Source organism: Onychomys torridus, chromosome 3, assembly GCF_903995425.1.
Source record: "Onychomys torridus chromosome 3, mOncTor1.1, whole genome shotgun sequence".
In the NCBI taxonomy this organism is placed as follows: domain Eukaryota; kingdom Metazoa; phylum Chordata; class Mammalia; order Rodentia; family Cricetidae; genus Onychomys; species Onychomys torridus.
The window spans coordinates 101,268,965-101,296,893 of record NC_050445.1 but is presented as its reverse complement, the minus strand read 5'-3'; the positions used below and the strand labels follow the sequence as shown (position 1 = coordinate 101,296,893).

General features: G+C 38.6%; 1 protein-coding gene across 1 annotated transcript in view; it reads right to left on the bottom strand.

Annotated features, from left to right (window-relative positions):
* Positions 1-228: 228 nt before the first annotated feature.
* Positions 229-27,929, bottom strand: part of Grm7 (glutamate metabotropic receptor 7) — a 918,190-nt gene continuing 890,489 nt past the window's right edge. The window contains exon 11 of the mRNA XM_036181053.1: positions 229-286. The gene's annotated coding sequence lies outside the window, so the exon portion shown is untranslated. The remainder of the gene's footprint in view (positions 287-27,929) is intronic.

Below are 27,929 nucleotides of genomic sequence, written 5' to 3'. Positions count from 1 at the left end.
CCAAAATTGCAGCCAAGATGGCAGTGCTGATGCCAATGACTTCTTAAGCCAAGATAAAGTAAAGGTGTCTCATAAAGCAGCTGTTTAGGATGTGTGGATCCTCTACCACTGGTCTCCCAGCTGGGGAAGCTCCTCCAGAGATGGGAAGCAGGCAGGACCCAAAGAGTCCTATGCCAGATTAGGTGATGAAATAACTGAGGGTCTTCCTCCTCCGTGGTTCCATGGGATGGAACAGGTTAGATAACCAGGTTATTATAACTGACATACTTCTTTTTTGCAGCGGGGCCTGGGGGGAAAGAAAGAGGTTAAAGTCAATTGTGGCAATGACCCAGCATTCAAAGGGAGAGAGAGCTTGGATGGTTTCCGGTACCAAGTCAAGAAAGAATGAGACATCCCTGAGGAATACACACATACTTTGGCATTTTGCATTTATCTATAATATCACTAAGATTGGCCTGCCAGTAATAAACAATTCACCTGGATTCATTTCTTTGACTTGCCTCCAACCTGTCACATTTGGACCTACAAGGTCATTGGATTAATTTATCATTGGTTGCCACGGTTTTTTTTTTTGTTTTTGTTTTTGTTTTTGTTTTTGTTTTTCGAGACAAGGTTTCTCTGTGTAGCTTTCTGCCTTTCCTGGAACTCACTTTGTAGACCAGGCTGGCCTCTAACTCACAGAGATCCACCTGGCTCTGCCTTCTAAGTGCTGGGATTAAAGGCGTGTGCCACCAATACCTTGCGGTTGCCACACTTTCTAATTAGCCAACCCTAAGCTCCAAGGGTCATCTGATGTTGTAGAGATTTTCATCATGTTATCATCTCCTGAATCTTTTCATAAAGAACACCTATTTCTAGGAAGGGGCTATCCTGGGTCACTGGAATTCATTTAGGTTGGCTAGCAGAGTGCACCCACCAGTTAGCATTCACAATTATCAAACAACTATTCGTCTCTTTCCCAGTCTTATCAGTGATGTGTAAATCATCTTCATGACAATTTCCATTGAGGTTAAAGGCACACCTGGAAGTATGAACAGTCACACTCTTCATTTGTTTTCCTCCCATGCAGAACAACTATGTTTCATCCAGTGACCTGAGACTCCTTTCTTTACTTATGTATCAAGTAAATACACACCCATTGGTTCCCCCAAGGCAGGCACAGGGCTATACACTTTCTTTACTGAGCCAAAGGTAGTTCTTTCCATGTGCTCATGATGGAAACAAACTCCAAGGACTCATAATATACCTGCTTTAGGTTCTAGTTCTCTGGTCTATATAACAGCACGTCTCTGAAGTAATGGGATCTTGGCTCATTCAATCTTAGTCATATTGTACCAATTTCTATTAGATATAGACTCTCTGTCATGTATAATTGACAATGGCTTATGTATTTATTCTTCTTAGATTCTCAATAGAGCTGTTTATGGAACACAGCACAGTAGCAAGACTTTTCTCAGAACTCTTAAGCAGGGACCTGCGGGGATTTTGAGGCTCAAGCAGCTACATTAGTGTGCTAAAAGCTTGTAACTGGCCTTCAGATTCGCTGTATTCTAAGTGCTTATACAAACATCATTTTTCAAGATACTTTCACAGCCTAAAAACTTTAATCTCATTTTATGGAGAAATTCAGACATACTCCTGAATATTTCTGATTGGAAGACTCATTTCTCTGTTATAGCATATTGTGTTCGATAGAGAAAATAAAATTAAATGAAAGTGAGAGTCTCCTGAAAACTCTAATTATGATGCATTGCCCTTTAATGAAGAAGTGGACTTAGCCTCAGTAGATCCCCCCCCATCCCCCCAGAACATTCCCATGGCTCTTACAGCATCTATTAATAGTCTTCAACAACTTTTTTGTTTGTAGTATAAGGAAGAAAAAGAACTTACTTTATAGGTTTTTTTTTTTTTTTTGAGATGGGGTCTCTTGCATTCCAGGTTACTACTAAACTCTCTATGTGGCCAAGGATGACCTTGAACTTCTGATCATCTTGTCTGTACCTCCCAATTGCTGAGATTACAGTATGTACCACCACATCCTTTACTGCAAGGCTGCTACCAACTGAGCTACATCTCCAGCCCCCACTGAGGGAATCTTTCTAAAGATGCTTCTGGACTCCAAACCTTATTTGCAATGTCATAGCCAGTCAACCTCAGCTGACACAGACAAGTCATTGTGACAGTGTGCCTTGTCAAATGCCAAGGAGCTAATTATCCTCCAGACCAAAGAGAAAGAAAACAAACAAAACCCCTAGAAGCCTGAGCTGGCCTGAATATTGGAGACGCCTCTATTGTGTGGTTAATTAAGACTGGATTCTGTGTAAGCAGTATTTTCTAGTGGAAAAAGAATAATTAAATTTCCTCAAATAGGTTACTATAAAATACCATTCAGTAAAGAATTTTAACTAAAAGAATAGTGGCTTAGAAAAATACTGTTCCTGTGATGTAGAGAACACTGGTTTGGATTAAATTAAAATCAAAATCTTGCTGCTTTAAAAAAACATTAGTTATTTGGGGCTATGAGATAATTCAACAGGGAAAGACGCTTGCTACTAAGCCTCCCCACAACCTGAGTGCAACCCACTTGGTGAGAGAAGACTGACTCTCACAAATTGTCCTGTAACCCCACACATGTGCCTCAGGCCCACACATAAACATACATACAAACAAATACATATTAAAAATTGGAAATAGGGACTAGGAAGATAACTCAGTTGATAGAGTATTTTCTTAGCATGCACAAGGCTGTGAGTTCCACTCTAAGCACAGCATAAACAAGGCATGGTGTGACATGCCTGTCTTCCTAGCACTTAGTAGGTGAAGCAGAAACATTGAGAGTTCAAGTTCATTCTCAGTCCCACAGCAAGTTTGAGGCCAGCCTGGGCTAGGTGAGACCCTGAGTTAACAACAAGAAAGCAATGGAACAAACAAAAATTAGGAAACTGTGCTTTGCAGAACATGGTAGGACTCACTAAAGCCTTGTGGAGATTATCTTCTTATGTTTTCAGAAAGCCAAAGATGTGATTTGTATTCCACATTACAGATGAAAGGGACACAGGGCTCACAGAAACCAGCATTTTAGCACCATGAGAAGACCCTGCTTTCTGGGACTCACCTGCCTGGGTTCTAATTTTGTTCCATCACTTACATTGAGAGGAGCCTAATCCTCTGCCATGAGGCTAAACTTTTTAGAGGCTTAATAAAATGAGGACAGTAATTCAGATCCCATGGACTGTTGATAGCATGGATGTCAGAATTATCCCAGTCTCTTACTGGGGAATATAACACAGAAATGTATTTTTAGGTTACAAATTTCTCTACAAAGGATAATCCTCAATATATGCTTTCTTTGCAGAATTGCTTTGGAGCATTGCAGCAAGGTTATAATGAAGTTTATGCAGTCCCTAGAATGGCAATTTCTGTCCTTCAGCACAACAAAGTCCAGTGTATTATAGTGTTTATTTTTAAACCATCCTGGCCTCATGAGTAAATAAAAGAAGTGCCCACAGGGCTGATAATTCTATTTATTAGAATAGCAATGTAGTTTATGGTCCAGAAAAGAGAATTGCCTAGCTCAAAATAGTTGTCCAGAAAAATGGTTGCTAAAGAGATCTGCTTTTTATTTTGAAAAGACTAGGAATTTCTTTCTCTTTGAAACTAGAGTTTTTGTTTATTTATTTGTTTGCTTTTAAGAATGGGAATAGAATGAAATTTAAAAAAAAATGATTTCCTAATTTTATGTGTTTGAATGTTTTGCATGCATGGATGTACATGTATCACATGTGCCTAAGGAGGTCAGCACAGGCTGTCAGGTGCCCTGGAACCAGAGTTATGAATGGTTATGAGACATGATCTAGGTGCTGGGTACTCAACCTGGAGTATCTACAAGAACAGTGAGGGCTTTTAACCACTGAGAAATGTGCCCAGCCCTAGAAATTACAGGGATAAATTGTGTTGTTCCTATGAAAACTTCTAAGCTATCTTCATCAGTTGTTCTCAAACCCAGGTATTTCAAAGAGCTGAAGTTTTCAATGAGAAAGAATTAAGGACATCGACTTCTAAAATACATTATTAATGCACATTTTCAATTTAAGATTAGACATCATCCAATTCATTCTTGTTTTGTTAAAACTCTCATTTTGGCATTAACCTTAGTGGGCTAATTTTATTTTAATTTTAATATAATTTTCTCCAGGATTTGCTTTCTCATTACACTCATTTATATGAGGATGGAAGGCTGAGCCATGGCATACTTGTGGAGGGCAGAGGACAGCTAGAGGGAGTTGGTTTCTCCTTACGCCATGTAGGACCCAGGAACGGAAATGGGTCAGGCTTGGCTGCAAGCACCTTCACCCTGGAGCCACCTCGCTTCCCACTGTCTGAACTTTTGCCTCACAAAAATTTTATTTCTTATGAACTAGAGTAAAGAAACTATGAAATAATGTAAAAACAAAACACGGAAAAGAAAAAGAGTCTTATAAATACCATAATTGAGAAAGCTATTCAGCTTTCATTTTTTCAAATGAAAACAAAGAAGGACTCTTCCCTTTATCCCATTTTTAGGTTTTCTAATTTTATAAGTAACACACTTTATGTTTTATTAGATAAACACTATGTGTTTTCAGTTTTTAAAAATATGTTTATGTAAATTTATATACGTAGAAGTGCACATATGGAGTGCTGCAAACATTGCAAAAACTAAACAAAATTGTATCACATCCCCAAATATAACACACATAAAAGCCATGGCATCCTATTCACAGACAGGAGAAGAACATCTAATCATCCCTTTCTCACCCTCACTAGCAATTCTTCCCTTTTTTTCACTTATCATAGCTACTGTCCTGAAGTTGGTATGGTTCATGACACTCCCACATGCAGAGTTACCAATAAAATTTAGATAGTATTACTTCATGTATTTTAAAGACACAGAATGGTGTTACTCCATGCATATTTAATTGCAACCTTTAATTTTTTTAAAAAAAAATATGTGTATGCATAGTTGTTATGTGCATGTGTAAGTGAAGTGCCCATAGAGGCTAGAAGAGGGTGCCAGACCCCCTTAGAGCTAATGCTATGGGCAGTTGTGAGCTGACCTTGTGCTGAGGACTGAAGTCAGATCCTCTGCAAGAGCAGTGCATGCTCTTAACCACTGAGTCACCTCTTCAGCCCTCACAACCTGTTTATCATCTAACGTGGTCTTGAGATTTATTCACATTGATTTTATGGGTGCTAGATAGCAAAGTTTCTGTAACTTTTGTTCTATTCATAGAATGCATTTTCTGATTAAAAAAAAACAAATAAATAAAGCAAAAGTAAATAGCTTGTGAAATACAACATCATTTAAAAAAGTCATGCTAAAAAGGTATAAGCCAAGAAAACATATTTATTATGCATTTGACTAAAACAAACCCCACACTGCTAACTCTTAATTTTTAATTATGCAAGTGCATGATTCAAAGACAATCTAACTTTTAGAAAGCAGATTTAAATTACAATAAGATAATTTGTAGATGAAAAATACAAAGAGGAAAAAAAGTGTACCATTACAGAAATATAGTTCAAACAATTAGATAGCAATTTTGTCCTTAAAGAATAATAAAAGAAATTGAATTAATATCAAATGTCAGTGAGGGAGTAAATAAAAAAGAAATCCTTAGCACAATGGTAGGGTTGTAAATTAGCACAGTCTTCTGGGAGAACCACAGTATCAGAAGAAACCTTGAACAAACTCTGCCTGACCCTAAGGCATTATATTGAAACTTTAGCCCCTCCCCCATCACTGCCATTGTGAAATTTAGTCACTGGCTATGAGACAAATCCTTATCGCGGTGGCACTGTTGTTTCTCATCTGGACAGCCAACTCCAGAAGGGAGAAACTATAGGCTTGCTCATTATCCCAGCAGTTGTACTTAATTTTCTATTTCCCACATTTCCTATATAAAGCCCAAGTTTCCCCTTCCCTTGGCAAACTCCCCTTTCATTCTGGGTCTGCCCTTTGTAGTTTGACATATATAGTCATAGTCTGTATTGTTTGTAGTATTAAGGCGACTCCACATAGTTACAAGGGAGGTTTATTTTATGGGGTAACTTACAAGTAAAGGGATAGGTTACAGGGTCTGGGAAAGGTGTGGTGCAGTCCAGCATTGTTCTCTAGAAAATTCTGCTCAATCTACCTCCAACGTCCAGGATCCAGGAACCAAGAGAGCCAGTACATCTGGATCTCTGGTCTTAAGGGCTCCTGTCTTGCCTCACCTTGTAGGCGTGACAGTTAAGGAAGCCTCAATAGGGGTAGTACTTCCAGGTCAAAGACTCACTTCAAGTCTGTCTGCTGAAGTCATACTGATCTCTCTTTTGCCTCCTTTCCCTTGAAGCTGCCTCGGAAATCAAACATGTGGGAAATGCTGTAACAATCTGAGTATGTGAGCCAGTGATTCAGCAACTTCCCTTCTAGGCTTACCTGAGAGAGTTTTCCAATGTGTGCATAGGTCTTTGTGGGGCTTTCCAGCACTTTAACATAATAATTAATCCCACATACACTATAAAATGGTAAAGTAGACTGAGTATAAGATATTGGCTTCATCCAGTTGAACTGGAAAAGGTAGGAAGCTTAGGAACCTTGGGCTGTTATCTCAGCAGACTGATTTCTCCATTTTAGAAAGGAGCCAGAGTTCTGCATTTTATGTAAAAGTTCACTTTTCACTTAGATAGTCAACAAAATATGCACCAAGTATGTCATGTGTTAGGCTCTATTTTAGGTATTAGCAATATTTCGCTTTTCAGTATATGTTTGATAATCATAATAAAACATCATTTAATGTCATAAAGATATAGAGAGGACACCTTCAACTGGTAACTCTCATACCAGATCTGATGAAAAGCTAATCAGCTTCTTGTATATCATTCAGTAACAGCTAATTAATCCATTGTAGATTGATTTCCCCTAAATTCTTTTTAATTGATTATATTATCACATTACTCATACCAAAAGGTGCAAATTTGAGCAAGAATACAGAACATGATGAGTGAAAGGTTCATAGTTACGGCAACCCAATTGTGAAGGTAAAACTATTGTACTTAGGTTGGTTAGCTGGACTTCTCGCTTCTAAAAATTTTATTTTGTATATTATTTGTGTGTGTATGTGTATGTATGTATTTGTGTGTGCCTGTGTATGTATGTCTACATGAATGTATGTGTCTGTGTACGCATGTCTGCCTGTATGTGTGTGTGTGTAAGTGTGTCTGTATGTCTTTGTGTATGTATTGTCTGTATGTCTGCATGTATGTGTGTGTACTTGTATGTCTGTATGTCTGTGTGTGTATGTGTCTGTGTGACTGGGTGTGTAGATAGCACAGCCTACTTGTGGACATTAGAGAAAAACATGTGGGAGACTATTCTTTCATTCTACTAAGGCTCAAAATTCAATGTTCAGTCTTGGCAGTAAATGCTTTAATTCACTGAACCATCTTGCTGGCCCTAGCTGAACTTTTTGATGCAAGGAGCTTGGCAGGGTAAGAATATAATCAATCAGGTAAACAAGGCTATAGTCCCAATCACCATTAATTCTAATCCAGTTGCAAAAACTCCAAAATCTGGGTTTTTGTCTATCTACTCAATTATCCAGGAAAATAGTATTTGACAAGGATTGGATGTCAGTCTTCATATTCACTGACTGTGCAAAACAGCCTAGGGGGCTGCAAGCAATTGGCTTACTTCTTATTTGTTCTGTGTTTAGGCAAAGGTTGACCTCTGTCACCAGGGAGCAGTTTTATTTTTCTGTCTAATGTGGTAGGAAAATTGCATGAGTCACAGACCAGCCTCACATTAGAGGGTAGGTCAGTGGACAATGGACTGGCATCAGCTCAATATATTTGCAGACAGCAACAGAAGGAATAATGGGGAAACAAGAGAATGAGGCAGCCACCTAGCAACCCTCTTTGTGAAAAAATGCACCATCTTTGTGAGGGGCACAGATAGGAGACTTGATGGGACTTGAATAATAGTGCTGAAAATGGCTATGAGCTCTGCTTGAAGCAGTGTGTGAAGGATGTCTTAGATGTTAAGTTGATGTCTTAGATGAGGATGAGCTGCCTTAAACCTAGTAGGGCTTCCAAGTGAATTGGATGTCTGAACCCAAAGCAAGAGAAAGAGTGTGTGCAGGGTGGTCAGCGAGTGGGGAATTTGAGTATGGAAGGGAGGGTGGGGTCAGATAAATTACTTTCCATTATCTACATTTGTTGCCCTATTAAATTCCAGATATTAGGAATAAAAACATATTAAAATCCCTCCACTTTTGTTGATGTTTGTGTGTTTTACTTCCTCATGGAAGGATTCCACAAAAGCCTTCAATGTGAAGTTTCATTTGGTGGCCACACGGGAACACTGCACAATGTCTAAATGGAGTTTTACATAAGTAACTTCCCCCATTATTCTCTTCTTTTTCTCCTTAATAGGTCATCTGCCATGCTGCCATGGTTCTAGTTTAGTTTCAAGCTGACTGACCAGCTATAGGTGGGCTTGGCCAACTGTGGTATTGGTCAGGGTATTTGCCAACCATCTTAGAGTTCCCAAATGCTCTCAGCATCCACTTTCCAATTCTTTACATAGTTTGCACAACTAGAGTTAACCTTAAATTTCTCATGCATATCTCCATGGCAGAATTGTTGTGTTTTTTCCATGCTTATGAATTGTGCAATGCTTGTCTGTGGGTCTTTGTTCTCTGTGAGCTCTAGAAAGACCTTAGAGGGGATAACTTTATTTAGTGTTCCTATATTTATTGTAGTCAAAGAAAATCTTGTAATGTATTTTTTAAAGATTCATTTATTTAATTTATGTATGAATGTTTGTCTGAATGTGTATATGTGCACCTCATGCATTCAAGGAAGGAGAGAGTATTGGATTCCCTAGAACTGGAGCTGCAAATTCCTGTAAGCTGCCCATGTGGATGCTGGGAACCCAACCTGACTCATTGTCCAGAGCAGCAAGTGATCTTAATGGCTAAGCCTCTCCCCAGTCTCTCATTTGTAACTTTGAAACCACAACACTCTTTCATACTCTTTGAGCATCCAAGAAAGGTCACAATAACCTGGCTAAAACTGAGAAATCAATTTTCAATCCCACCAAGAAAAGAGTAAATGGACATTTTAGTGCTTCCTTAAAGAAACCCAATTTGTACTTGAAGATGTAAAGCATCAAGCAAAAGTTTGCAAGGTTCTTGAAGATGCATCTGAAACCAGTAGATAGTTTCTGACTTGAAATATCATGAAGCTTTGGCAAGTTACAACTTGGGTACTTTGAGGATATATATATGAAAAGATTCTCTAAATTATTACATCAAAGAAATGCCTTCTTTTCTTATTATGCACTTTGCCTTGGTATTGAAAAGCTTTTGTGCAATTTCAGTATATTATAGATGTGAATGTTCAGGAATATGTTATGGATACGGTGAAATAATACATCAAAGACTGAGGCTGTGCTCCAAAGCCTGACTGAAGGCTGATGTTACAAATAATGAAATCATAGTAAGGGGAGAAGGCAACAGAAGAGTACTTGGTGCTGCCACATGACATCCACTGCTCAATACTGGTTCTTGGCATTTGAGGCTAGTAAGTTTGTAGTTCCTTCATTAATTCCTCTATATATTTGTCCAGCCTTTACCCAGAGTTTTGTGATGAACTAGTGACACAATGGCAAAGAAAAATCTCAACCCAGGAGCAACCTCTACTCCACTGCAATTCAGTGGTTATTAGTGAGCACCTATTGTATGTCAAATATAGTTTAGGCATAGAACTCAAATCATTGTACAGTACAGACATAGATCTTGCTTACACATTTTACTGAGGAAGACAAATCATTCAAAAGCAAACCAACAAAAATAGGTAGTATGTGGAGCAGATTCCCTTTCACAGAAGTTATATTCTATAAAGTTCTCACTGTCAGTTAGTTAGCATACACTAAGCATACACTAGAGGAAAAATGAACTTCTAAGTTCATTTACTGTTTTTGATATAAAATATCTAATATAGGGGTAAAGAGATTGCTCAGCAGTTATTTGCATTTTTTGCTTTCACAGAGGACCCATATTTTGTTCCCAATATCTACATATGGTTTCTCACAACTCCTTTTATCTATAGCTCCAAAGGACTCAAAGTTCTTGTCACCTGTGCGCACGCACATACACACACACACACACACACACACACACACACACACTGTAGTGGTTTAAATATGCATGGCCCCCATGGACACATGTGTTTGAAAGAAAATAGTCCCCAAAGGGAGTGGCCCTATTAGGAGGTGTGGCCTTGTTGGAGGTAGTGTGTCACTGTGGGGGTTGGCTTTGAGGTATTCTATGCTCAACCTATGCCCAGTGTCACAATTGCCTGTTGCCTGCAGATTAAGATGTAGAACTCGCAGTTCCTTTTCTAGCACCATATCTTCCTACACATCACCATGTCTCTCTATGATGATAATGGACTAAACCTCTACAATTGCAAGCCACTCACAGTGAAATGTTTTCCTTGATAAGAGTTACTATAGTCATGGTGCCTTTTCACAGCAATAGAAACCCTGACTGAGACACACACATACATGCAGACACACACACACACACACACACACACACACACACACACACACACACGATTAAAAATAAAAACAAATCTAAACCAATTATTGTGGCACACGGCTTTAACTTTAACAGTTGGGAGGGAGAAGAGACAGGAAGAATGCCTTAAGTGGTGATTAGCCTGGTCTCCATGGTGTGTTCCAGGTCATCCAGGGCTATAACACACACACACACACACACACACACACACACACACACACACACACACACAAACATGTATGTGTATATGCATGCATGTATGTATATATACTGTTGCCTTCCTAACATTGAACTAAGTGCCAACTAGTGTCTGTGAAGGATCTCCCAAACTCCTGAGTACTGGTTTCAACACCCCAAATGTACTTTCATGGGTAGGTGAATTAAAAAATTGCAGTCGCCAGGCAGTGGTGGTGCATGCCTTTAATCCCAGCACTCAGGAGGCAGAGCCAGGTGGATTTCTGTGAGCTTGAGGCCAGCCTGGGCTACCAAGTGAGTTCCAGGAAAGGCACAAAGCTATGCAGAGAAACCCTGTCTCAAACAAAACAAAACAAAACAAAACAAAAAAAAAAAAAAAAAAAAAAAGAAAAAGAAAAGAAAAAAAAGAGAAAAGAAAAAAAAAGAAAAAGAAAAATTGCAATCTTCTGACAATGAGAATCTGTTTGTTATGTCACATAATCAAAAACACTGGGATAGAAGCAGCTTAAGGGGCTGGAGAAGCTGAGCTGCCACCCAAGGTAGGGAGACATCAAGGTCACAAGTGGAGCAGAAGTTTGGTGAAGTTGAGAGAGACAGTGTAGGGATGCCCTGCTCACACAGTAAACATAGGCACAAAACCCCAAAACTGAAAGGCCAGGATGTCGAGAGAATACACAGTTAAATGGAGAAAATTCCAGGAAGAGGCAAAACATGTGGTGTATCAACAAAAATGGTAAATCTGTGATTGGGTAGTAGAAAATCATAGTATATTTGGAAAACAGTATGCATTAAGAATGTTTAAATACAAAGATGTATAAAATACATTCATGAAGATATGTGAATAGTAATTTAAACCTAACTCTTTAACCTTTAGGGGCATTAAATCAGTTCTCATATAATCTTTTAATGAGGAATGTTAAATTTTAACAAAAATATTTGTGTGTAGAACAACATGGAAAATAGAGCTAAAATGTGTAATTAACAAAAATGTGGGGTGGTGGGGAGATGGCTGAGTGGTAAAGAGAAGTTACTGCTCTTTTGGAGAACTAGGGTCCAATTTCTAGCACTCACATCACAACTCACAACTGTTTATTGCTCCAGTTTCAGACATCAATCCCTCTTTTTTGGTTTCCATGGGCTACAGAACACACACAGTACTCATATATTCATGCAGACACATACAGACGCACTGAAGAAATTGCAAAATAATAATGACATAATTTTAAGTTCTTTATGACTAAAATTACCTGGAAAAGTCTGAAGGGAAATAAATTATCAAGAGCTACAGGAGAGTCTAAAAACATATTGACTTTATAAAACAACCAGACCTCACAAGATTAAAGATTAAAGGTGTCCACAGAGACAGAAACACTAACTGAAATGCATGTTTATTGATTACTTCATGGAAGATATGGAGTCACCTCCACACTAAATAGATCTGTTTTCTCTGTGCTAAGTGTTTTGAGTATTAAATAGTACCGAGCTTTTTTTTTTTTTTTCCTTTTCTTTTCTTTTCTGAGACAGGGTTTCTTTGTGTAGCTTTGTGCCTTTTTCCTGGAACTCACTTGGTAGCCCAGGCTGGCCTCGAACTCACAGAGATCCACCTGCCTCTGCCTCCCGAGTGCTGGGCTAGTACCGAGGTCTTTCTTTATAAGACAGAGTTGAAATGCACACACAAGTATTTAGGAACAATGGTTTGTGTGGTCATGGTTAAGACTTGCTTATGCACAATTCATGGGGGAATGTTAGTCAGTCTTCTAATTTCTGTAACCAATAGCCAAGGAATACAAGGAGGAAAGGTTAATTTTTGGCTCTCAATCCATAGTCAGTAAACTCTGTTGGTTCTGGAGCTCTGGCAAGATAGAACATAGTGTGAGGCAGGATGAAGCCGCTCCAGAGAGAAGACACAGATAAAAAGCAGCTGGTATCCTGATAGCCCCTTTTAAGGACATGCTACCAGTAACCCATTTCCCCCAATAGTGCCACAGAATGGAGACCAAGCCTTTAACACATAGGAGTTTGGAAGATGTTTGAGATCCAAACAAGAGAAATATATATTGAGAGAAATTGTGTGTGACCAGACACTAGTGACAAGTAATTTTATACAAAGGGTTTACAGATATTCCTCATTCCCATGTATTTATAGATTTTAAACTTTTCATAATAAACAAAAAATGATTTTATACCATCTAATCAGGGTGTTTGAATTTCTATCATTATACATTTTTAAACTAAATGTTTCCTTAATGTTACTATACTTTATTGTCTTAACTAAATTAGCAGGCAATATTCACATTTTTTCAGTAATTTTTATTGTATGAGCATTTTACCTGTATGTATGTATGTGTGCCATATGTATATCTAGTACCTATGGAGGTCAGAAGAGGGCATCGGCTGCCCTAGGACTTGAGTTACAGATGACTTCTGCATGTACATATATGTATGTTTGAGGACTTTGGATTTGATTTAGAAAGAAGCATAGATAGACATGCATAAAACGTAGGAATAAAAGGAAGAATCAGGGACAGAATTATGTTAAATTCTACCCAAAGTCCACATAAAGTTAATTCTCTGTAAAACCAGTGCTGTAGGAACAAGAGAGGAAGAGGTGTAAGTGCATAGAAATTCTGACTATGTCTTGTGTGTTCTAGAATGTTTTTTCCTACTGATATCCTGAAGGTGTTTCTTACCAAACTTTACTTCTGTTTCTTTGTACAGTGCTCTGGATTGGATCCGGGGCATGTCGGAGCCTGTGCAGACTATCTATGCCTGAGTTTCTACCTCAGCCACAGGTTTCACTTAAATGTTACCTCCTTGGTTATTTCTTCTCTAGCTGGTCTATAAATTAGCATTTGTTGACTCCCCATCACCCATTAGATCCTTACCCTTTTGTTTTCTGTCACATATTCAACACTCTCTGGAGTATCCTAATTTACTTTTGTTTCAACTCATGTTTTCTTCTTTCCCCTCAAGAATAAAAAACTCTGGTGCTTCTTCCTTTCACCGTGTATCTTCATGAGTTTTTAAACTGCTTAATATTCAAAGCATAGACGTGGAAGGGTAGAACAGTGACAGGTCCACAGATGAAGGATGATAGAGAGACCCTTTGCTTAGGACCAGTAGGAAGGAATTCATGCTAAAGTCTGATATTCCTTAACACTTTGTCTGTGCCTTTGAGTTCTGGACTAAGATCCTTTTTCCTCTCTGAGATGCAGAGAACTAGAAAACAGTCTGTCTCCATCATTTTCCCTCAGTATGGATGGCTTCCTGTTCTCCTAACTATTGTGTCATTCTTCTAGTCACTCACTGAGTAAGGCAGGATAGAGAAGTTGATCATTTGTCACAGGAGAGCATAAAAAACTACAAGTAAGAGCTGAAGAAAGTGGGAATAAAATATGCTGTATTGTAAAAATGGATGGATGGATAACTCAACACCACTCTGACCCTGAGTCTGGAGAACATCTTATGTTTGAGGGAGAGAAGACATCACATGAGCTGTGAGTACAGAGAGTACAATCTGGGTGTAGAATTGAGAACACCAAGGCTTGGGCTTCACTGATAGGAATGTGTCTCTGCTCACATTGTTTCTTAATAGCTGGAAGCTCACAGTATGATTCTTAATATGGGCATGCTGGGTTCTATAACTGTGCTTCAGGGGCCAGTCAGAGCAACACACACTCTGTGCCCATAATGGACCTGTGTTTCCCAGTCAGCCTGTACTCTAAAATAATTTCAGTCTTCTTTTCACATGCATGTGGTCAGCCCACTGCCTTGAAGCAGCTTATAAATTCTAGGGGGGCTGATTGACATGGCCCTTTGATGAATACAAGAGGCTCGAGGGGTTTCAAAGCTATTTTAAGCCAAGGCCATTTGTGACAGTCCTAATGTTAAATTTCTACTTTACAGTCTTTATTTACCACGCTGTATATCCTGTGCCGGTATCTAATGGACCTGTCCCTACTGTTTATTCCCCTTCTTACTTGGGTTAAGCCACTTTTCATACAACCTGAGAGATTCGGACTGTCACAAATGGCCTTGGCTTAAAAATAGCTTTGAAAGTCTGGTAATCTCCATAATTTAGCAAATGTCTCCCAGAAATGAGTTACTAGTTCAGTTAAAGACAATGGATCTGGAGAGAGTAGTTGAGGAGCCGGGGGGGGGGGGGGGGTTGTCTATCAATAGAATGAGGGAAACTTGTGATGTGATACTTTATTAGGTTTTTTCACTGTGGAAAAATACCTGATATAAATAGCTTAATGGGGAGACCTTTGTTTAGGTGCACTGCTTCAGAGGTTTTAGTCCATAGTTCTGGGCCATGATGAAGTACAGAGCATATGGTGGAGTACAGTTGCTAACTGCATTACAGTCGGTAAGAAGTAAAGGAAATGGAAAGGCTCAAGACATACACTTTGAGGACCTTCTTACTCTAACTAAGCCCTTTCTCCCAATAGCTGTTCAGCTATGAACTCATCCAATTGATTGGACTAGAAATCTCATTATCCAAACATCTCTCAGTAGTGCCACTAATAGGCCTGCAACACATCAGCCTTTTAGGATGGATACTTGATACTGAAATTATAACAGATCCTGTGAGTTATGTACTAAATGATATAGAGAATTAATGTTTGGATTGGATGTGATAACAGGATTATGCTTATGTTCAAAAGAATATATTTTGTGCTAAGATAAAATACTTTCAAATTAAGTATAATATTATCTATAGTTATCTTTCAAATGGTTCCAGACAAAACCTCTTTTGAATAGGTGAAATAAATACAGTAAGATGTTAACAAGTGTTAAATCTTTGTGATGAATTATAAGCTGTTATGTCTACTTTTTTCAATGTTCAAATAATTCAGTGTTTAAAATAAAATCTTTCAGACTCAAATATCCATAGTAAAATTTATCCATTACACATTTTCTTGGAACTTATCCTAGATGTGTTTCAAATAACTTCAACTGAGAGATTTCTCAAAAAACCTAAATATAGAACTATGATACGACCCAGATATACCACCCTTGAGCATATACTGAAAAGGCTCAAAGTCAATGTATCAAAGAGATCCTTGCACACCCATGTAAAATGCTGCATTATTCACAATAGTCAGGAAATTGAACCAGCTGAGATGGCCATCACATGAAGAGATAGAAAGTGTGGCCCATATGCAGAATGGAATTTTAACCATCAAGAAAAATGAAATAATGGCATTTTCAGGATAATGTATAGAACAAGAAGCAAATGTTAAGCAATATAACCTAGGCTCAGAAATGCAAATATCACATGTTTTCTTTCATAACAGAGCCTAGATTTAAAGTGTGTGTGTGTGTGTGTGTGTGTGTGTGTGTGTGTGTGTGTGTGTTTTAAGGGTCAAGAGAAAAAAACTGAGATGATAGTGAAAACATCTGTAATGTTTTAAATGAGAAATGTCCTCCAATAGGCTCAGGTATTTGAGTGCTTGTTCGCCAAGTTGCTGTTTGGGGAGGTTATAATATCCTTAGGGGATGCAGCATTTTTGGAGTAAGTATGCCATTGGATGAGGACTTTGAGAGTTTACAGCCTCATCTCATGTCCATTTAGCAATCTCCCTTCTCTATGTGGTTGAAGATGTGATCAGCTAGCTTTTTGCTCCAGTTGCTGTAGCCATGTCTCCACCATCATGATGGACTCTCCCACCGGAACTGTAAGTCCTGATAAACTTTAATCTCAAAGGTGCTTTCAGTCATGGTATTTTATCACAGCAACAAAAAGTACTGATGTAACATCTGACTTGAAAGAAGAAGGGGAGATTTTGGAGGGAGGAAGGCATAAGTACAAACTATACATGAAAATGTCATAATGAAACCTATTGTTTTATAGGTTAGCTTAAAATGTACAAATAAAGTTGTCATCTCAAGTCAGCCTTCTCTATGTAACTCAGGAGGATGGGCATAAATTGGGATAGTTCTCATGGAAGAGCTAGAGGGAATTAGCACTACAGAGTGATCATTAATTACCACTGTAGAAAACAGAAATCTGGGAAAGATGGGGAGATAGAAACACAGTAAGGACAGCTCAGATGAACGACCTTCAAGCCTGTCAGTGGATTCTGTCATGCTTCAGTTTTCTCATCTGATAATTTAGCATGTTTGTAAACACTAAATTTTAAAGTTGCTGCAGGTATGAAAGTAGTAGATATAGGGTGGTTAAAGTGGGACTTGATAAAAATTGATAGTACTCAGTTTATTTAATATATACTTCATCTTTTCTCTGTGTGAATTTGGACTCTTTCTCTCTTACACACACACACACACACACACACACACACACACACACACACACAGACATGGACAAGGACACAGACACAGACACAGACATATCAACACACAGACATGGATAAGGACGTGTGGCATTTGTATACATTTCCTCTATGGAAAGAAGTCCTTGTGAAGCAAACCTCCTAGAAACAAAAATAAATTATTTGGCTTTTGAACACAGTCAAGAGGCAGAAACTACCCTTAAAGACACTTAGAGAGACATGAGTGCACACTTGCCATTCATCAAAATAGCCACCATCAGATCATTGCCCCTGCATTTTCTTCCCTTGGCACCTCTGCTGTCACTAATCCCACTCCATCCTTGTTGGACTGCTAAAATCCTGTGTTGAAGAGATTTTGCTAGTCACCTGGCTCCAGAGAAGGAAGCAGGGTCTTGACAGTTGCTATTTTGGCAAACTGACAGTTTTTTATGGCACAGGATGGCATAGTCACATAATCATTGGCTACCACTTCTCCTGTAGGCACCCTATGTCACCTTTGGTGAGCATTGGAACTGGCAATCATTGATTCTAAGAACATCACTCTGCTATAATTCTGATATTTGCACATTCAACTGATGTAGATTATAAACATGAAGTTATGTACTTATTTTCTCTATTTTGTTTTAATATATCAGCCATCTACTAACTGATGCCAGAGGAATGATAGTTGAATTAGTTGAAGTGAGTAGTCCCTTGTTTATTTACTACTCAGTTTTGCAGTTAAGAATTGATCTGTGTCTACATTCGGAAAGCCAAGTGAGGACTGTGACCACTACTAGTCTGGCTTTATCAAAAGCATTGTAACTAAAGCTGACCATACCGTGTGTGTATGCCTGAGGGTCCCTAGGACTCATCGCTCAGAACTTCATGATTTTCAGATTTATGAATCTAATACTCCAAACAAATGGTTGCATACCAAAGTGGTAGTGTAATTTATACAAGTAACCCAAAAACTGTGCTTGGTGAATCTTCATGAAAGTAATTGATACTGTAACACTAGCAAATTGTACCTTTCTGGCTTAGATTTGAGGGGATTTGCGGAAAGAGGGCATGGATCCTGTTAAATTTAACATGGATGCTGGATGGCACATCAGACAGAACAAACACCTGTGCTCTCTGTCTAGTGTTTGTAAAGCATTTAAAATGTGCTAGATACTGTACAAAACCCTTTGTGTGCAGTCTTTCATCTTTCCATCCACCTTTGAGCTAGACACCAGTATTAGCTCTCTTAAAAAAAAACAACATGTATTTATTTTTATGTGTATAACTACTTTGTCTGCATGTATGTAAGTGCACTGTGTGCATGCAGAGGCCAGAAAAGCTTGGTGAATCCACTGTAACTGGAGTCATGGATACTTGTAAGCCACCATGTGGGTGCTGGGAACCAAACCTGGGTCCTCTGTAAGAACAGCAAGTGTTCTTAACTACTGAGAAACTTCTTAAAACTGGCTCTCCTTTTTGCACACAAAGATCTCAGGTTTAGAGGGGTGATGGGAATGTTTCCTGTGCCATTTCAGATATCATTACCTTTTCAGGATTGTGGGTCCAATAAAACAAGAGTGAGCTAGAAAATGAGAGAAGCATACCTAGGGCCAAGAGACTCTCATCTAGTAATAATTGTCCAACTCCTTGCTACTATTGCTGTTAAGTTTTATCTTGACCAGCTCTCTTCCCTTTGCTTCTTGACTGAAATTCCATCTCTCCAACTCTTTTGAATGTTCAACTGATTGCAAGAAGTAATGAATCCCAGGAAGTGCTCAGAAGCATCAAGCATGGATACTTAAGTCTCTAAAGCAACACCTCATAGCCAGTGGTACTACAGACAGCAAATCCTGACAAACCCTCCTCCACTGTTAAGCCTCCTCCTTCTCCTCCAGACTCTTGAAAAAGCAACACAGTATATATTTGGGCTGAGAAATGGGGAATAAACAATGTAAGCACAGTAGTTTTTACCATTCAAAGCAAAGGCTATAATTGTAGATAAATGGTAAAGATTGTCGGTATTTCACCCTTTACGTTCTACGAAAGAACAAAGTGCTGCATAGTCATGGATACAAGGTATGGTTGAACTGAGGCCATTCATATCAAAATGCCTGGCTTTCAATCCCATTTTCCTACAATCCATGTCATTGGAAAGATCTCTAAAGCCTGTGTTTCCTTGCATTTCAATTGTCTACCAAACCAGTATATTCATACAAGTGATATTGGGAGAAATCAATGTGAGGATGTATGTGAACTCGTTGGCACAGGGCAAACATCCTGTCAGTTGCTATTATTAACACCATCACCATCCATATGACCTCCATTTCCTTCATGGCTCCCCCTCATCATTAACACCATTCAAATCAAATCAGTTTATAAAACAAGAATTTCAGAAGTTCAAAATAAACCAAACCTCAGCTGGTAGACCCTGCTTTGTAGCATGACCTTCCCTTAGAGGATATCAATTCAACAGAAAATCGCCAGTTTTTCTATTCTGTTCCAGAATAGTCTAGATTCTGAACTTCAACTTAAGTGAGTCCTGCAGGCCTTTGAGTAGGAGTTTTTCAGGCCTGAGCTATAGTCACTAATATGTCTGTTCTTAGAAAGAAAACACAGGTATATATTTAGATGATTTTTTTCATATCACTTCAAAGAATACAAGTTGTCACTCACTCTGGGTGGTAGGATTTGGCTGGAGATTTTACTCTGAGGGAAATTTCTATTATTTTAACGACCATAATAGAAAATTCTCATTAGTGATGACTGAACTAAAAATTTTGTATTGTTGTATTGCTGAAGAGAATGACACTTTGGGACTGGAGAGATGGGCCTGTTAGGCAAAGTACTGGCTGTGCAAGTACAAAGATCTGAGTTCAGATCCCCAGTGCCTATATATATAAATATATATATATATATAAATCTGAATTGGATACAACACCCAGCTCTGGGAAGGTAGAGACAAGAGGCTCCTTGGAACTTGGTAGTCTTGCTGAATTGATGAATTTTGTGTTATGAAAGACCATGTCTCAAAAAAAAAATAAGGCAGAGAATCAAGAAGGAAGGCACTCAACATTGAACTCTAGCCTACACACACACACACACACACACACACACACACACAGAGAGACAGACAGACAGACAGACATACAGACAGACATGAGAGATGTGAGGGCAGACAGAAAGACACAAACAGAGTCAGAGAAAGAGATTTCTCTATATTCTGTCCAAGCACTTTAAACCATTACAAAAGTCACACCATTTTAATCACAACAACTAAAATATACTAAGTTCCCATGTAGTTCCCATGTCTACAGCACAAGTCATATAATGCTCTGAGTTCAAGGTGAGTGAACAATGCTAGAGAGCTCAAACCAAGATCAAGATATAAAGCACATATGTACCTACTGTGTAGAGACCATCAAGAACATCACAGAAGATCCTGCTGTTGTAAATGGTGACCTGTGAAAAGTCAGTCCTTCTTGATTCTGTACATAAAGATATTCCCTGGAGAAAATGTGGAGATCAGCCTGCAATTTACCTTCTATCTAGGCAGTCTATACTGTGACTTTGACTCACAGTCATTGGTCAAGCTTCCTTTTAGAACAGGCGTAGTCCTGTGCTGTAAACTTTCAGGCTCTTATTTTTATTCCATCATTTCCACTCTAGTTTTGATTTGCTTTCAGTGAAGCTGAATCAATTTCTAAATCCCTGGTGTCTTAATTAACAGTGTTCTCTACATGGTGTCTGCAGTCCATTAACACCATGTTTTCAGGGCTGACCTGTTCTATGGCCTGTATGGTTATTATCTATTCTATTTAGTTTCTTCTTCCCAGGCTTCCCCCATGTTTTGCCCATCTTCAGCATTTATGATCAATCAGTTAGTCATAAGATTCTTTCATTGACTGAAACAAAAATTCACAGAGAATAGAAGTATGGAGTGATTGGTGAACCTTTATAGGCTTTTGGAAATAAAGGTTGAGATAATTAGAACAGTTGATTAAAGAGAGTTTAGTTCATATTAGACATGTTTAATTTTTATTAAGTGGTATTAAGCATTATGGTCAGATCAGCCTGCTAACTATCTGAGAAGATGCCTTTCTTGTTCCATTTTTAAATATGAAAAGCAGGTCTATGGAGGTTAAGTAGTGTTCTCCATGACACAAAGCTCTGAGAGCCAGATAATTCAACCATGTCTAAGCCACTCTCAAGCTCTTTTTCTGGTAGGAAATAGTGACCATGCTTCTCCTCTTTATATCAGAAAATAGATGAAGGAGAGCAGATAGGTAAGTGATGGTTAATGACATGTAAGTTACTTTGGGCTGATAAGCTCCATCAAGCCTCTGGCATCAGAGTATGTGTAAGGGGTAACAGACAAAGTATAGTAGTGATTTTGAATTATGGAGATCAGAATCCTGTCCACATTAAACATTCTTTTTTTTTTTTTTTTCTGGAGCTGAGGATTGAACCCAGGGACTTGTGCTTGCTAGGCAAGCGCTCTACCACTGAGCTAAATCTCCAACCCTCACATTAAACATTCTAGGTAGACATTACTGTCCTGTATTTTCATAGTTCTAGTTTCTGTCCAACACTGGATTCCCCATTCTTATGGCTAATAGGCACTGCCTCTGGCTAGCTGCAGTTTTCCAGAAGATACCCAGAAAACAAACAAACAAACAAACAAACAACAAAACAAAACAACAACAAAAAATACATAGGTGCTCTTAATGGGATAGTACCTTGATTATCTTTACCTTGATTATCTTTGATCATCTTTTGTTTGAATACTGGTTTCTATTTTTATTTCCACATATGAACACTACTATATCCATCACTTCTCTGAAGACCAACTTTGAGATAATGGATTGAAGTATCCCATAATTTATAAACCACAGATTTTACAGTGGAACTTTGTGGTCTATAAAGCAGAATAAAATGTGCCAGCAGCTCCCAGATCATTTTCCCACCATCCATGGAACTTTCCAGTTGTCTTCTGGTCCATCTTTCTAAAGCCGCAAGCTTGTGGCCATGTTTACTAGGAAAGAAAAACTGTCTTAATATCATTTCTTAAAGATTAACTTTTTGGAAATATTTTCTATAGATATTTTGGTGTTTTCTAAATCAAAACTCAAATTGATCTGTCAATAATTCATGTAGTTTTGTACAAAGAGAAAATAGGTGAAAGCCACCCATTTTGAAAATGGTGAAGGAAAGGAGAAATCCATTTTTTTTTAAAAGAAAAGAGTAAAATGACGTTTCCTAATAGGTGCTCTTACAGTGGTTATAGTCATTGGACTGTCAGCACTCAAGGTCAAAAAAGTGAACCTGAGTTCATTTCAGAGTTCCCACTTAAACAAAATCAAGTTAAATTGTACAATTCTTAAATTATACAATTGAAATTCAAAGACTGAAATAAGGGCTGGTCAGCAGGACTCCTTGAGTCAAATAGAAAATTCAATAAACCTTGAGCTCCCAACTTGTCTAGCTCACCATAAAGTCAGAGTGTTACTGGAATCAGTTTGAACCAATACTCTTACTTTTCAAATGGTTGTTTTGATATTCCATAAATACAGCCCAAATGTCAATTTCTGTAACAGAGCCAACTGTGAAAATGAAATCAACTATCATATCATTTGGCCCATAGAACTGTGATGTCCAAATGTACTGTATTAAGTATTCAGGTTGGAGTAGAACTGAATATTTCATTCTGGGTTAGCATCCCCTGTGACATCTTATGAGCAAACTTGGGCAATCACTGTTCTGTCCATCTCATATTTTCTGTTTCATAAAAGCCTGAGGATGCTTCCCTACTTCTTAATAAATGCCCTAGGCTTTAATATATTGACATGTAGTGTACTAAAAACTAGTGTCACTTTTGCTAGGAATGGTATTGGTTGATGTTCAATTTACAGACTTGAATCTATATTCTGAAATGTCTTACTTTTCTGTGTAAGAAGAAAGAAATGGAAATGAGTTCAGTCAGTGCATTCGAGTTCCTTAGGTACTTATGGGATGAGGGTGGAGAAATGCCAAGCAAATTGATCAGTATTTTCAAATGCATTGTAAGAATGAGACAGCTCATGTATCAAGAGCAGGGTACAACTGAACATGGATATATCCATCCCATGTGTCTCTGAACTTGGAAAACATGATCTGATTATTCTCTGCAGCCCCTGCTTTCAGACCTCTGTGCTAGATCTTGGTTATCTGATATATTATTGCATTGAAGATAAGTGATAAGCTTCTTGTCAGGAAGGATGCTAGTCTGGAGTGAAAGCGGGGAGATGCGGATGACATTAGGGTACAACCTAGCTCAGGGAAGGACTGCTGAGTCATTGCAGCTGCTTTGTAGAAGGAGGTGTGATAAACAAGAGAGGTAAGGAGGCAAAGCATAGTAGGAGAGAGGGTGAAATTCTAGATAAATGATTGCTGAGGCTGCAACCTATGAGTCACAGGTCATACATATCTCTCTGCAGGGTGAGATATGCATGGTGAGATAATAAGTAAGACTTGAGGAGAGACCGTTGCCCTGCCACCTTATCTATGACAGTATTCAGGCTGGTTAACTGTACTTTAGTTAACTTAAGTGTTAACTAATCATTAACAGTATAACACATCTACTGAGTATATCTCATGTTGGAGTAGAGTAAAATCTTAGTAAAATCTTGAAACTTAAACTGAGTAAACATGTAGTCAGCTCCTGATATTACTACTTCAGATCCTGATAAGTATTTAGGTGTTGCCCTCTCTTCCCTCTGTAGTGGGTAGCTATTCCAGCTTTGATCTGGAAGTTCCAACCCCACATTGAGGCTTCAGTAATTGTCACGCCTACAAGACAGGCATGAGAGAGGACCCTGAAGACCCAAGATCCGGATGGGCCAGCTCTCTTGGTTCCTGGACCCTGGATGCTGGAAGTAGACTGATCAGAATTCTTCAGAGAACACCACTGGATTGCGCTACACCTTTCCCAGACCCTGTTACCTATCCCTTTACTTGTGAGTTAACCCACAAAATAAAACTCCCTTTTAACTACATGGAGTGGCCTTAATAATTTCACCAATATCCGTCTATTGCATTCTCTTTGTCAGAGACACAGTAGGGAGTGAAATCTAGAAATTAAATATGTTTAATACAAGAGAGGCACTACCCATGTAACAGGAATTTTTATCACACAGTCCTTGTCAAATAAGCTTAGTTCTGGAGCCATAGAGGATCTATTGTCAAGGTGGTCTTAAAAAGGATCAGTGTCTTACTCTACCTCGTTCTTCTAAGATTTGACATGTGCTATATCCCATCATTATAAGACAACACTGTTGGGTCCTGGGCATCCAAAGAGCATGCTTTTGAGAACCCTCACTATGAAAACAGGTACTCTGAGAGTTGTCTGTTTTTAGCATTGCTTATGTATTTATTTATAGTGAACAGGAGATAATTGCTGAACGTTTAGTCATTGAGTATGACCCCCTTGAGGATCCTATCATAGTTCTGCCAAATCTCAAAAATATTGATTTAGATTTGGTATATTTCTGGAACTACAGATATAAGGAAAGGAATGGACTCTCTCAAGCATTGCTAGGAAGATAAAGTCTTTTCTCCAGAAGGCTTATACCATTTTTCTTTATGGATTCTTTTAAAGCCTTCTTGTTCCTCCAACATATGCACCAGACAAAGTGGGCCCAGGTACCTCTGCCTAAAATAGAAAGGTACAACTGAGCCTGTCTGCCACTGTCTCAGAGAGAATGTCTAAGTGATGTCTGCAGTACTAGCTTTGGTAAGATGAATCCTCTATGGGCCAACCTCAGTTTATATCTGTCAGTTGGTGAGAATGACTCTGTTGCTATGATTAGTCATAAATCTGTGTTTCCCTTGGGTACTTTGTGGGGCCCATCTGTTGGTCATATTGCATTCAGGTGGTTCAGAATCATCACCCCATTTTAATAAAGGCATACAGGATATCTTCCATTAATCTGAAAGTTCATAGGGTATAATGGGGACTACTAATCATTATTCAGAATCTTTGTCAACTTAGTTTTTGTCTCTTTAGAGAATATAGTATTTCCTTTTTTAAATCATTTGAGGCAAGTGATATGAGATACTATTTGGAAATTCAAGTAATAAAATTGAATATGTGGCATGTTAGGCCCTGAGACACCTCCCAGAAGTGAATATGGCAATATTGATTGTGATATATGTCACTTAATTACTTTTGTAAATTAAAACTGTTCATGACAACAATGTAATACCTGTGGGAGTATTCATTGCTACATAGAGAAGTTGTTTTTTAAATGATGTAGTTGAAGTTCTGTGTGTGTGTATGCATGTGTGTGTGTATTGAATGTCTAATATATTCCTCCAAATATTAAAAAAAAAATCTGAGCCAGATCACACAGGTTTGTGATCCCAGTTCCTCAGGCAAGAAGTTAATAAGTTCAAGGCCAGTCTATGGAATGTAAGGAAACCTGTCTCAAACTAAAACAGTGAAGAACAGACTTAGGATATTGTTCAGTTGTGGGGTGCTTGTCTAGCATGCAGAAAACGTAGTACATTTAACATACAGAGATTTAAAATAAATTTCATATATTTTGTCATTTCCTTTACTGAATGACTATCATATCAAAAGTATTATTTCTTTTAGCTTGCAAGGAACCTTGTTTAAAGAACATAATTTTCTCACTTACACAAGAAGCATTGTATATATCAATAAGAAAAGATACAGAATAGAAACTGTAGGACTGACCAAGCAGAAAGCAAGGTCAGTGCCTGTAGAAAGACCAGAAGCTAGAAAGGACTCAGAACCAATAAATACAAAGAGTCAACGGGCAGGAAAGGAGAAGTTTAAGTACATGGACTTAGGTATCGATTTGTATGATCTAGAGACAGTCTTAAAGAAAAAAATAATGTAGCTTGTTGGAGGAGAAACATTAAACCTTTATTTCATTATCTTAAATTTTGATCAACTTATTTTTCCAACTAAGTGAAACATAGTTTTGATCATGTCAGGGATGTGACCATCACTGGTGTTAAACTTGATGAACAGAAGAAGTTATAAGAAGTTGGATGTGAAGGGACAACACTAGAATAACATGAGAAGAAATGACCCACTGAAAACTAGCTCACACATTGCCATAATAGTTAAAACAAAGAAATTCCCTGTTTAACTACCTACTTATTTTGTTAAGCACACAGAAGCAGAAGGTAAAAGGACTGGGCAATTCTCTGCCCATTTGAAAGCTATGTTTGTCTTCCTGGGGTAGCCTCAGATGCCATGTTTTTGGCAAAAAGAACTCTAGGTTCAGCTGTGGGTCTGGTTGGGAAGGAAAGCCATCAGCTGAGGGACTATTTTTTGCCACTGCACTGAGTCAAAGAGTGGTTGGATGTTCTCTAAACACTCACAGGTGGGAAATGAGCTCTCCTCTAATTCAGAGGCTCCTCAACATTGTTGCCATCAATGGTCCAGTGGGCTGTGGTGATGTCTCTTCAGACTTAGACATAAGGATTTACCCATACAATTGTTGGTTAGAGGAGTATCTCCAAAGAGGGTGTTACGTTGGTGGGTCATTGGTTGGTACAACCAGGTAGCTGAGTATATGATCAGCATGAGGCAGTCAGCAGACTGTTACTAAAGAGCCCTTGCCATAGAAGGTGCACATCAATCTCCTAGGGAGCCTACTAGGCTATAGTTCTCACTCAGCTGATCTGAGAAACAGCCCAAATCCACACATTTATAACCAGCCTCTGACAGCACTGAGGACAACCAGACATTGAAAACAGTAATGTGTTAGGGACATCTTTAGAAGTTTACCTTCCTGTCAAGTTCTGTGGATCACTCTTAGCCTTACTGACACACTACAGAATATTTCTATCCTTCTTTGCCTGGAAATTATTTAAATTAGAAAAGTATGGATAGGTGGAATAAACCCAGGTTGAGTTTCACTCATTGGCTGGAGACACAGAAACAGGAGCTTTGAGTTTTCTCTTCATTGCTTATGTGCCAGGAAAGACTGGGCAAATATCTTCTTCCAAAGTCTAATTTGTTTAATAAAGCATTAAGGATAATTCCAAGCTTTCAAGATGGCACAGATCAGCTTGGTACAGTGTTTTGTTTTCCATCCTGCCTTTTTCAGTAGTTAACCTTGATGATGCATACTCATTGCCATGTGACTCAAACTACTGGAAATGAGTGGGTATAGTGATAGGTTGTTTGTATTCTAACAAATAAAATTTGCCTGAAGATCAGAGGACAGAGCCAGCCACTAGATTAAACAAGGCAGTGGTGGCATACACCTTTAATCCTAGCACTCAGGAGGCAGATATCCATCTGGATCTCTGTGAGTTCAAAGCCATCATGGACTACATGAGATTAATCAAGTCTAAAAGAGAAACAGCCAGGCAGTGGTAGCACACAGCTTTAATCCCAGCACTTGGGATCTCCTGCTTTTGCTCCCAGTATTCGGGAAACACACCTGCCATTGATCCCAGCACTAGGAAGGTTGAGACAGGAAATGATATGGCTGGGCAAAGAAAGGAATAAATGTGGGAGGAGATAGGAACTCAGTCTTTTTGGCTGAGGACTCAGGAGCATTCAGTCTGAGGATTCATGGAGACATGATGTTCCCTTTTGGTTGAGGAGTTGGCAAGGTGAGAAGTGGCTGTGGCTTGTTTCCTCTGATCTTTCAGCATTTACCACAATATCTGGCTCCTGGTTTTTATGAGAAGATCAATTAGGATTTGTGCAACAAATGGGTAGCTGGGATTGGCCACAACAGAAAGAGTGAGAGCAGAGGTTCCCTCAGATTGACTCTGAGAAGGACGATGAGTAAAAAATGGTTTCAGAGATGTCCTTCATTTTATT